The sequence below is a fragment of the Engraulis encrasicolus genome, chromosome 1 (genome assembly GCF_034702125.1).
Source record: "Engraulis encrasicolus isolate BLACKSEA-1 chromosome 1, IST_EnEncr_1.0, whole genome shotgun sequence".
Lineage (NCBI taxonomy): Eukaryota > Metazoa > Chordata > Actinopteri > Clupeiformes > Engraulidae > Engraulis > Engraulis encrasicolus.
This window is the reverse complement of record NC_085857.1, coordinates 19,087,104-19,097,697: the sequence shown is the minus strand read 5'-3', so window position 1 is coordinate 19,097,697 and position 10,594 is coordinate 19,087,104.

The following is a 10,594-nucleotide window of genomic DNA, read 5'->3' as shown; positions in this document are numbered from 1 at the left end:
GAGGACATAGTCAAAATGTGACGTGGAAGGAATACCCAAAGGAATACCCAAAGGTACTCAGATATTGACTACTTGGGGTGAGACTGTGTAGGAGGATGCCAATTAGGGCCTCCTTGGCAGATGGGGGCCCCCTAGGCTGCAGTTATGTCTTGCCCGTGCTTTAGCCTGTGTGTTAATCCAGCCCTGCTGATGTGCCATACGCCCTCTCTATTAACCCCACAAGGACATGCTTGACGTCGTCTCATATTACGACCTCGGGTCTTCTGGGAGGAGATTATTCTTGTTGCCAGATAGCAACCGATCAGCGGGCAAGCAGGGGACAAAAGATGGGGATGATTAATGATGCATTACATCAGGGTTTCCCAAACTGGGGTGCGTGCACCCCTGGGGGTGCGCGGCCTGCTACAAGGGGGTGCGCGAGTTGAATAGGGCAATGGCTGAGATGTGGGTTGTTATACAAAATTAAGGAACATTACGTAGTTTGTAATTGTTTTTTGGTGAATTGTATGCTGGAAGGATCCATCTGAAGTGTAATTTATAACTCATAGACTTGTCATGCAACAAGTTCCATTGTAATAATGGCAAAAAAACGTCAGGTCTATTGGAAATGAGCATTGCCCAAAATGTGCGGCTGTGCAACATTTGCTTAGGGGGTGCGCGAAGCACATTGAAATGTAAAAGGCGGTAAAAGGGGGAAAAGTTTGGGAACCCCTGCATTACATGATATGAGCAGGTTGTAATGTCGTGTCCGAACATTAGAAGTTGGGTAAAATTAGATCAATCAATCAATCAATGAATCAATCAATACATGAAAATGTGTTTGCATAGCATAATATCACACCTATACAGTCGACTTGAAATGCTTCCAAAGACACAAATACAGTACACATTCTCAAATTCATAGGAGCAGATTGCAATCTCACAAACAAAAATTACCAGCTGAATAAAATCAGATGCATTATGTCAAATTTTTAGCAGAGTTAATTCCTCACAGCAAAGCGGTGTCTGAATTCAGCCGTTCCAGACTGGATTTACAATGGAATAATTGTGAGGCTATGGTAAAACCAGGCAGTGGCCTTCATAATTAAAAGTAAGTAAGTTGACAGGGCCTAATGGCCGTTTGAGGTGAAAGGTTCCTCGGAAATGACTCAGTGTTAGTTCTTTCCACCAATGAACCAGTCATATCGCTTGTATCTAAAAGAAACTTTTGTGTGCTGTAACTACTGAAAGAAAATGGCTGATTTGTTTTATGGCACCCATTTCTTTAAAAGTATAGTCAGAGGGTGGAACAGCCAGTTCACTGTGGCTACGAAAGTGGTCAGGGTTTCCATTCATAAATGCACTGATATGGAACGGTGATTGAGAACTTCTCAATGATGATCGTGCTTCAAACATAGCAAATTCCCACAGTCATCAGCCAATCAGAGAAGAGAATACCGTTACTTATGAGTTAATAATAACTACGGTGTGGGCTCTGTTCGAAATACAAGGCAGATGCCTCCACGGCAACAAACTGCATTAAAAAAAGTCATTTTCTGAATTTAAATCCTTATTTCAGTTTCAGCTCATCAGTTATCACTTTGCTTGAACAGTACAGCATGTTCCTGTAGAGCTGCCCAGCTATCCAGGGTGCACTTCAGCAACTTTTTTGGTTGCAATGCTATTTCCCATTTATCCCATTTTATTCCAATTGGAAACCTAGTAGGTTGCTAACTGGTTAGCGACGATGCTTTCGAGAAACGGGGTCCAGAGTAACCGTGGTGGGAGTACTAAAAAGCTGTTGTTGACGTTTATGTTTTAGAGCTACTGTCATATTACTGGATTTATTATCCATCAATTATTGCGTCCATTATTTCTCAGTATCTTCTGAGTGTTGCTTCAGCCATAGCCAGAGTCGGTACAACTGTGCACAGGGCCCCCAGCACAAAACACTGATAGGGGGCCCCCCCATACGGCCTGCCAAAGTCATAATAAGGCCCCCTCCATTAATACGGGAGGGCCCTGGGTTCAGGGGCAAATGCCCTGCTCGCCCCTCCTACAGCTCCGTCCATGGCCAAAGCCATGCTTTTTGAAGACCTGAGTGGAGTAGGCTACAGTGCGCCCTTCTCCACAAAGGGAAATGAATATCGTGCCCTTGGGGCGCAGCACAGGAGATTTTCACATTGGCTCAAGACTCCAAGGCTTTATATTCATCCCCCTATCTATCTCTCTCTCTCTCTCTCTCTCTCTCTCTCCTTTTTCATTCATCCACCCCCCCCTTTCCCCTTTCATTTCATTTCATATCTTGGCCTTACTCGGACGTCTTTTTCCGAGTCAGCACTTCTGCTCTGTTCTTAACCTCCACCACCTGTGAATACTTGTCTTGTCTAGTCTCTCCTTCATGCTCACCTTTCTTCCTCTCTTCTCTTTTCTGTCTCTTTCTCTCTCTACCTTTCATTTCTTCATTCGCTATTTTTTTTTTTTGATCATCACATTTCCTCTTGAGCTTTAGTGTGGTCTTCACTCTGGGATCCCTCCTCTCATAACTTCTGGCCGTCCCCTTTTGCTGTTCTTTTCCACAGGCTTGTACGAAATTCCGAATGGAAAGAATTTCAATTCAAAGTAATGCCATAATACGAACACTAGGTGGTGGTGTTCTATATACTTTCAATGGGTGGTGTAGATTAAATTCAAAGAAATTCAAGGTAATGGTACCACCTAGTGTTTGTATTATGTCATTATTTTGAATTGAAATTCTTTCCATTCGGAATTTCGTACAAGCCTGCTTTTCCATTATCTCTCTCTCTCTCTCTCTACTCTTCCCTCTTCTCACTGTTCCCATCACCCGCTCCTCTCTCCCTGTTTTTCTCTTTCTGAACATGCCTTTGACTTCTTCTCTTTCCCTCCCCTGTCCACTCTTCTTTTTCCTCTCATTCTCTCTCTCCTCTTTCTCTCTCTCTCTCCATCTTCTTCACTCTCAATTTTTCTTCCCCTCTCTGTGTACAACTATCTCTCACCCCCTCCTCTTCTACCACGCTGTCTATCTTCCAATTTCCCCCCAGGGCCCTCTGCTCCCATCCTCCTGTCCATGCCTTATCTCCATCTATCTGCATCCGCGACGGCTTCTTCAAAGTAATATCAGCAAAAGTAGCAAAGCGCTGCAACCCCCCCACCCCACCCCACCCCTCCACCCCCTCTCCCATATGACACCAGCCATGCACCCCTCCACCACCACCACCACCACCACCACCACCACTCCACACACCCCCTCACTCACTCACGCTTTGTTTTGGAGACCTAGTTGCCAGTGTTTTGGATACAGGCTTTTGGCTGTCTGTAGTATTCACCAAAAAAAAGAAAAGAATTTCAAGGGAGAAAGAGAGAGAGAAAGAGTGAGAGGAAGACAATGTCAAAGAGAGTGACAGAAAAAAAACGTGCTCTTGTTGCTCCCTTCTTCAAAAGCTTCATCTGTAGGGAGAGAGAAGGAGAAAGCAAACAACCTGCAGTACCGTACTCCAGATCCAAACACACACACACACAAACACACACACACAATGGCAGACACTTAAGGATGTGCTTGTCAGCCACTAGAAAGGGTACTGCTCTCTCTCTCTCTCTCTCTCTCTCTCTCTCTCTCTCTCTCTCTCTCTCTCTCTCTCTCTCTCTCTCTCTCTCTCCCTCTATCTCTCTCTCTCTCTCTCTCGCGCACACACACGCACACGCACACGCACACGCACACACACACACACACACACACACACACACACACGCAAACACACAAACACACACACGGCGAGGCAGGAACTTGAGGCTGTGCTTGTCAGCCACTGGTGAGGATGCATGAGGCTCATTGAGCACTGATCTGCTCCAAGTGGCTGAGGGGAACAGCTGGGGGGGACATGACACGCCCCTGTGATGCGCACGCTGCCTCTGTGTGTGTGTGTGTGTGTGTGTGTGTGCGCGCGTGGTGTGTGTGTGTGTGTGTGTGTGTGTGTGTGTGTGTGTGTGTGTGCGTGGTGTGTGTGTGTGTCTTCCCACAAAAGCCATACTGTAGGCTACACACATTCACTGACACCAAGCAAGAGAGCCATGAGAGAGAGAGATAGAGAGAGAGAGACAGAGAGAGAGAGAGAGATAGAGAGAGAGAGAGAGAGAGAGAGAGAGAGAGAGAGAGAGAAAGCAAAGGAGACAGAAGAAGGCAGAGAGCAAGCGAGCGATGAAGCAAGAAAGAAAATACATGAAAGACATAGACAATGATAGACAGTGCAAGCACAAGTAAAAAGAAAGAGTGAGACAGAGGGACAGAGAGAGAGGGAGAGATGGATGGATTGATGGACAGAGAGAAATAGAGAGGAGGGGGCAAAGGGTTTCACCCCGAGGGGCGCTGCCATTGTCTGGTTATTAGCTTTGCACATCACTAGTACAAGAGGACACACTGTCTATGGCTCTACTTAGCTCTTTAAAGGGACACTGTGTGAGATTTTTTGTTGTGTATTTCCAGAATTCATGCTACCCATTCACTAATGTTACCTTTTTCATGAATACTTACCACCACCATCAAATTCTAAGTATTCATTATGACTGGAAAAATTGCACTTTTCATACATGAAAAAGGGGATCTTCTACATGGTCCGCCATTTTGAATTTCCAAAAATAGCCATTTTTAGCTGCAAAAATGACTGTACTTGGACCATACTGTTTAATACTTAGTAAACTTTCATGTAAAGATCAAATTTGGCAATAGGCAGCCCAATTTCAATAAGCAGCATAGTTGCAGTACCCTTTTTGACCATTTCCTGCACAGTGTCCCTTTAACAACTCACAACAACCACTATGCAGGGACTGGGGCATCTGCGGAATGCCGCTGTAGAACGGACGTAGAACTAACCAATTCATTATCTCTAGACATCCAGCACCAAAACAAATGGCATGGCGCAGTGTTCCACATAATGTTCTGATCTACTATTTCTCAACGGGGGTGCTACAGCCCCCCATGGGGTGTTGGGGAGCCCTAGGGGGTGTTGAGAAGGATAAAGCTAAGTGGGGGCGGCGCTTAGTTCCCATTGGAGAGCATTAAGGGGGATTCATACTTGGCGTGACTGGTGTAAGTCTCCTTCATACTTCACTCGCGACCTCACTCGCGACCTCACTCGCGCCGTCACGTGACCCAAAATGACGTCACACGCCGTGGCGCGAGATGCCGTGTCGCGACGTCGTGCACCCCACATTTTTTGTAACATGTCGTGCGCCACCAGCGACCATGCAGGTAGGCAGACAAAGCAGGAGTTGCGAATAGAGGCTACAACTACTGTAGGCTACTACAGAATGGATCCTGCACCATTTTAAGGATAATAAAATGTCATAGAGAGTTATTTTATCTTCTCTCTTAAATGTTGTTCAGTGAAACAATTGTTTACTTTGTTCAGAAGCACGTTGTGTTCGGCGATATATTTAAAAATTCTGCCGCCAGAACAATGCTCTCACATGGTCTTGGAATGATCTGGCAATGTAGGCTACAACAAAAAATATATGTTTCAATGTGGTAAGTCACAAGTCAGACGTTCAGTAGCCCTACAGCAGCCGTGTTTGGCTTTCTATTTTATACATCCGTAGAACTCACGCTGCGAGTTGCGAAAGAAACTGCCGTTTCTCTCATGAACAGCAGAGGGCACTTCCGACAATGCGAGCGAAAGCCTAAAATAGGGTGACTTCCTTTTTAACCCTCTATATCATTCTAAATGGACTGCATGTACACATTCCCATACACATTTCCATACTCGGCAGAAGCTCTTAAGGGTTTTTGACTTGAAAGCTTCATGGAATCTCTCTCTTTCTCTCACAAACACGCGCACGCACGCACACAGACAGACAGACAGGACCAGACAAACAGACCAGACACAGACACACGTGTGCAATCCAAGATCATCCAAATGGTTCTTAACTTGAATGTTCCACAGCATTCTTCGCTTCACTGCAAAGGCTGCCATCCATACTCGGCAGATCAGTGGCGTGCACAGACATTTTGGGGGGCAAGTGCTGAAGGGGGGGTGCTGGGGGTACTTGGAGCTTCCGATATCCTTACTAAGCTTATTAGAGGCTATACAGTATGTAATCTGGGCATTATTGTAATATGCATTTGATCGTAAAACAGTTGTACATTCTCATGTCAGTATGGACCACAGCACATAGTGACAAAAAAGTTTCTGAAAAGGGCCTTTTTTGTCCAGTAGGGCAAAGGGCAGGTGCTTTAGCACCACCTTGCCCCTATCTGTGCACGCCTATGCTGCAGATGATCCAAAGGGCTTTTGACTTGAATGCTTCATGGAATCTCTCTTCTCTCTCCCTCTCTCTTGCACACAGACAGACAGACAGACAGACAGACAGACAGACAGACAGACAGACAGACAGACAGACAGACAGACAGAGACACAGACACAGACACACACACACACACACACACACACACACACACACACATACACACACACACACGTGCGCAATCTAAGATCATCCAAATGGCATGATAACTTGAATGTTCCACAGCATTCTTCGCTTCACTGCAAAGTTTGCCATCCAAGGTGCCAATCAAGCGTACCACGAAGCGGAGTACGGGCCAAGAGGAAGGGGATTTGAACAAGCAGTCTACCGTTTGCAGGAAGACACCTCTAGTATGTCCTGAGGCCCATTATGGACAACCTACGCATTCCTTTCCAGGGGGTATACAATACTAAGAACATGGTTAAGTGATAAACCAGGCTAAGTTAACATGTAGGAAGTGGTAAACCCGCTGTGATGGGCATACCTGCAGCAGGCATCATTTAGTTAAGAAAATGAGGACTCAAGGATCTTCTATCAGATGATTTACCTCTACGAGAAGGTAAACTTCACCTGGTTTACTACATTACATTACATTACATTGCACTTAGCTGACGCTTTCATTTATTCAAAGCGACTTACAGTTATTATTTTTCAGGGTATTGGTTACAGTCCCTGGAGCAATGTGGGGTTAAGTGCCTTGCTCAAGGGCACTTCAGCTATGGATGGAGATGTAGGGAGAGGTCAGGGGGGATTCGAACCTGCAACCCCTAGATTGAAAGACCAACTCTCTAACCACTAGGCTACGGCTGCCCCTACTGAACCAGCTTTGTAGTATACAGACACAATTGACAAAATTGGGTTCTCATTACATTGCATGTATTGGGTGGGGGGTTTATGACTTTGTCCCGGGCCCCGGCCGGGCCAAGCGGTCAGTGGGCCTGCTGACTGAGGCTCCAATGGAGTCTACGGGCCATTCTCAAAACCTAGGACAGTGTCCTTCCAAGTGTATCAGCCTAATTAGTCACACTTACTGATTGGATACTCTTTATTAGTCACACCCAGTGATTGGATATTCTGTACAGTTCACCAAAGAGTATCCAGTCACTGGGCGTGACTAATTAGGCTGATACACTTGGAAGGACACTATCCTAGGTTTTGAGAAAGGCCCTACATCTCCACTGCTGTGGAGCCACACAGAACGCATTCCCCCCAGCGTGACAGGACAGGCTTAGATTCACTCATCCTACAGGACTGAACTGCCATGGGTGTCAACTGAGCTGCATGGAAGGGAAACAAAGACCCTAGAGCAGTATATAAAAGGTGCACTGTGTAGGATAATGGCCAGAGTAGGTAACTATGCCGATCATTGAAACTGTGCTGTCTATTGTCAAATTTGATCTTTTCATGAATACTTACCAAATACTAAACCAATATTTACTAGTATGACCAAAGTACAGTAAGTTATCTAAAAATGTCTATTTCTGGAAATTCAAAATGGCAGACCATGGAGAAGATCCCCCTTTTCATGTATGAAAAATTCAATTTTCACAGCCATATTGAATAGAATTTGATGGTGGGGGTAAGTATTAGTAAAAAAGGTAACATTTGTGAATGGGCAACATGAATTCTGGAAATGAAATACTAAAAATATTACCGTGTACCTTTTAAGTAATGGCGGATGATGAGAAAACACTGAAGTAATACATCATGGGTCGTCAGGCCAACGATTACCAATGCTATCTCTCGGGCTCTTTTTTGTCATGAAAAGATCATTAAAAATGAATTATTACTTAGTGCTGCTTTAATTTCCACATGAAAAGCCTGAAATCAGGCCTGCAGGTGTACAACTGTGGTTTAAGAGACCAAGCGCTCTACAGAAGAGTGGCAAGGCCCATCCAGAGGGAGGAAGTACAGAGATAATGTCCACCTGCTTTGGCTTTAACATGGCAACATCACTGCATCTCCTTTCCTGTAAATACTCCAAGAGTAAACCTTCATAACCCCCACCCCCCCCCCCACGAAAAAAAAAAAAAAAACCGTTGCAAAAATCCATCATGGACTTAATTAATTTTCTGTAGTACAAGTAGCCTTTATGTTGGGTACCTCATTATGATTATATAGGCCTACAGTAAGTAGGCTACCATGATGCAACCTGTCGGCTAGTACTACCATGCTGGTGGTGATACTGAAAAACACCACTTCATAAATAAATAACCCATGCATGAAGTCACTTTTTTAGCCATAGTAAAAGCAGGTTCATATAAGGACTAAAACACTTGGAGGAAAGTTGCTCCTGTTGTCCCGAGATAACGTCCACCTGCTTTGACAAGGTTCGTCATCTGCTGCCAGTGCTGTAGCGCGGCCGAGAGAGAGAGAGAGAGAAACAAAAGCATCGCAGGGTCATCTTTCTACCCAAGTGACGGTGCCAACAGCCAACCTTTTTTTTTTTTTAAACAAACGCTATCTTCAGCCGCACCTGAGTACTGGAGGTGCAGTGCAGTGCACCAAGTCTTGGGTTTGTTGAGCAAGGAAGACGGACATGCTCTGTGCAACACAAGGTAGGAAGGACGATAGATAGATAGATAGATAGATAGATAGATAGATAGATAGATAGATAGATAGATAGATAGATAGATAGATAGATAGATAGATAGATAGATAGATAGATAGATAGATAGATAATCTTCCGTCCTTGTGTTGCAGATAGATAGATAGATAGATAGATAGATAGATAGATAGATAGATAGATAGATAGATAGATAGATAGATAGATAGATAGATAGATAGATAGATAGATAGCAAGTGAATGACAGGGTAGAGAGCTAGACGGAAAAAGAACGGAAAGCCAGAGATAGAGTGAGATAGAGAGAGAGAGAGAAAGAGAGGGGAAAAAAAGAGAGAAAAAGACTAGTGTTTGCACTTCTGAATGGCAAACGGCAAAGGCACAGAACGACAACATTCCAGCAAGTCAAGCACAGCTGGGATGCTGTTTTGATGGGTTGCCATGGAGACGATAAGGAGCCCACTGATAGATAGACAAAGAGCAAGAGAGCGGCGAAAAAAGAGAGGAGTGGGAAAAGGAGAACATAAAACAAGGGGAGTAAAACTTTGGCTGCGGGGCGCGTAAATATTTTATAATTACCATTTTTCGCCCGCCGCTGCGGCCCTTTGTTCTTAACAGTTTGAAATGTATCATCTGAAAAATTGCTCCCATATTGCGGCTGTAATCCAATGTGATATTAATTGGGGGGACCTCCCAGTAGGCCCCCATCTGGAAAAAGGTCACATGGGGTCAAATTCCAACCCTCGCATTCCAGAGCACTCCAATCACTTGATTGTTTTATGGCTGTATCTGAAACGCTTAATTTGACTTCTCTGATCGTGCTGCTAACTGCTTTGGGCTTTGAGGCAAAACTTTCTGGAGGTTTCACGCACTGTGATGTTATGTGATCAATGGGTGCCCCCTAGTGGACTCTTGGGTGTATGGAACATATGTGCTGACAGCAAAAACTACTGCTGGCGATTATACAGTATTTTCAGGAATAAACAAGCAGTGCCCCCTCAATTACCTTTTTAATATTGTGCAAAACTGGTTTAAAGTTAAAGCTAAAGGTGCACTGTGCCTGAAATTGTCCAAAAAAAAGGTAGGCTACTGCAACTATGCTGCTCATGGAAACTGGGTTGCCTATTGCCAAATTTGATCTTTTCATGAAAGTTTACTGAGTAATAAACAAATATTTTATAGTATGGCCCAAGTACAGTCATTTTTGCAGCTAAACATGACTATTTCTGGAAATTCAAAATGGTGGACCATGGAGAAGATCCCCCTTTTCATGCATGAAAAGTGCAATTTTCCCAGTCATAATGAATACTTAGAATTTGATGGTGGTGGTAAGTATTCATGAAAAAGGTAACATTAGTGAGTGGGTAGCATGAATTCTGGAAATAAACAACAAAATCTTACACAGTGCACCTTTAATGTTGCCAAATCCTGTAGCTTAATGGGTAATGTTTGTTGTCAAGTGCCCGATACCACTTATGTAGAAAAAATAAATAAATAAATAACTTCCAATAGGGCTAATTAAAACACATGGAGAGTCATTGGGGCCTAATTTCAGTCTGCAGTATCTTCAATTTAAACTGTTTCAGACGGCTTGCACCAGCGGTATGGAGAACAAAGGCACTCCACCATTGCCTTTCTCCAACCTGGGGTTTCAAAGGAAGAAAAGGAAAACGTGGATGTGTGTGTGTGTGTGTGTGTGTGTGTGTGTGTGTGTGTGTGTGTGTGTGTGTGTGT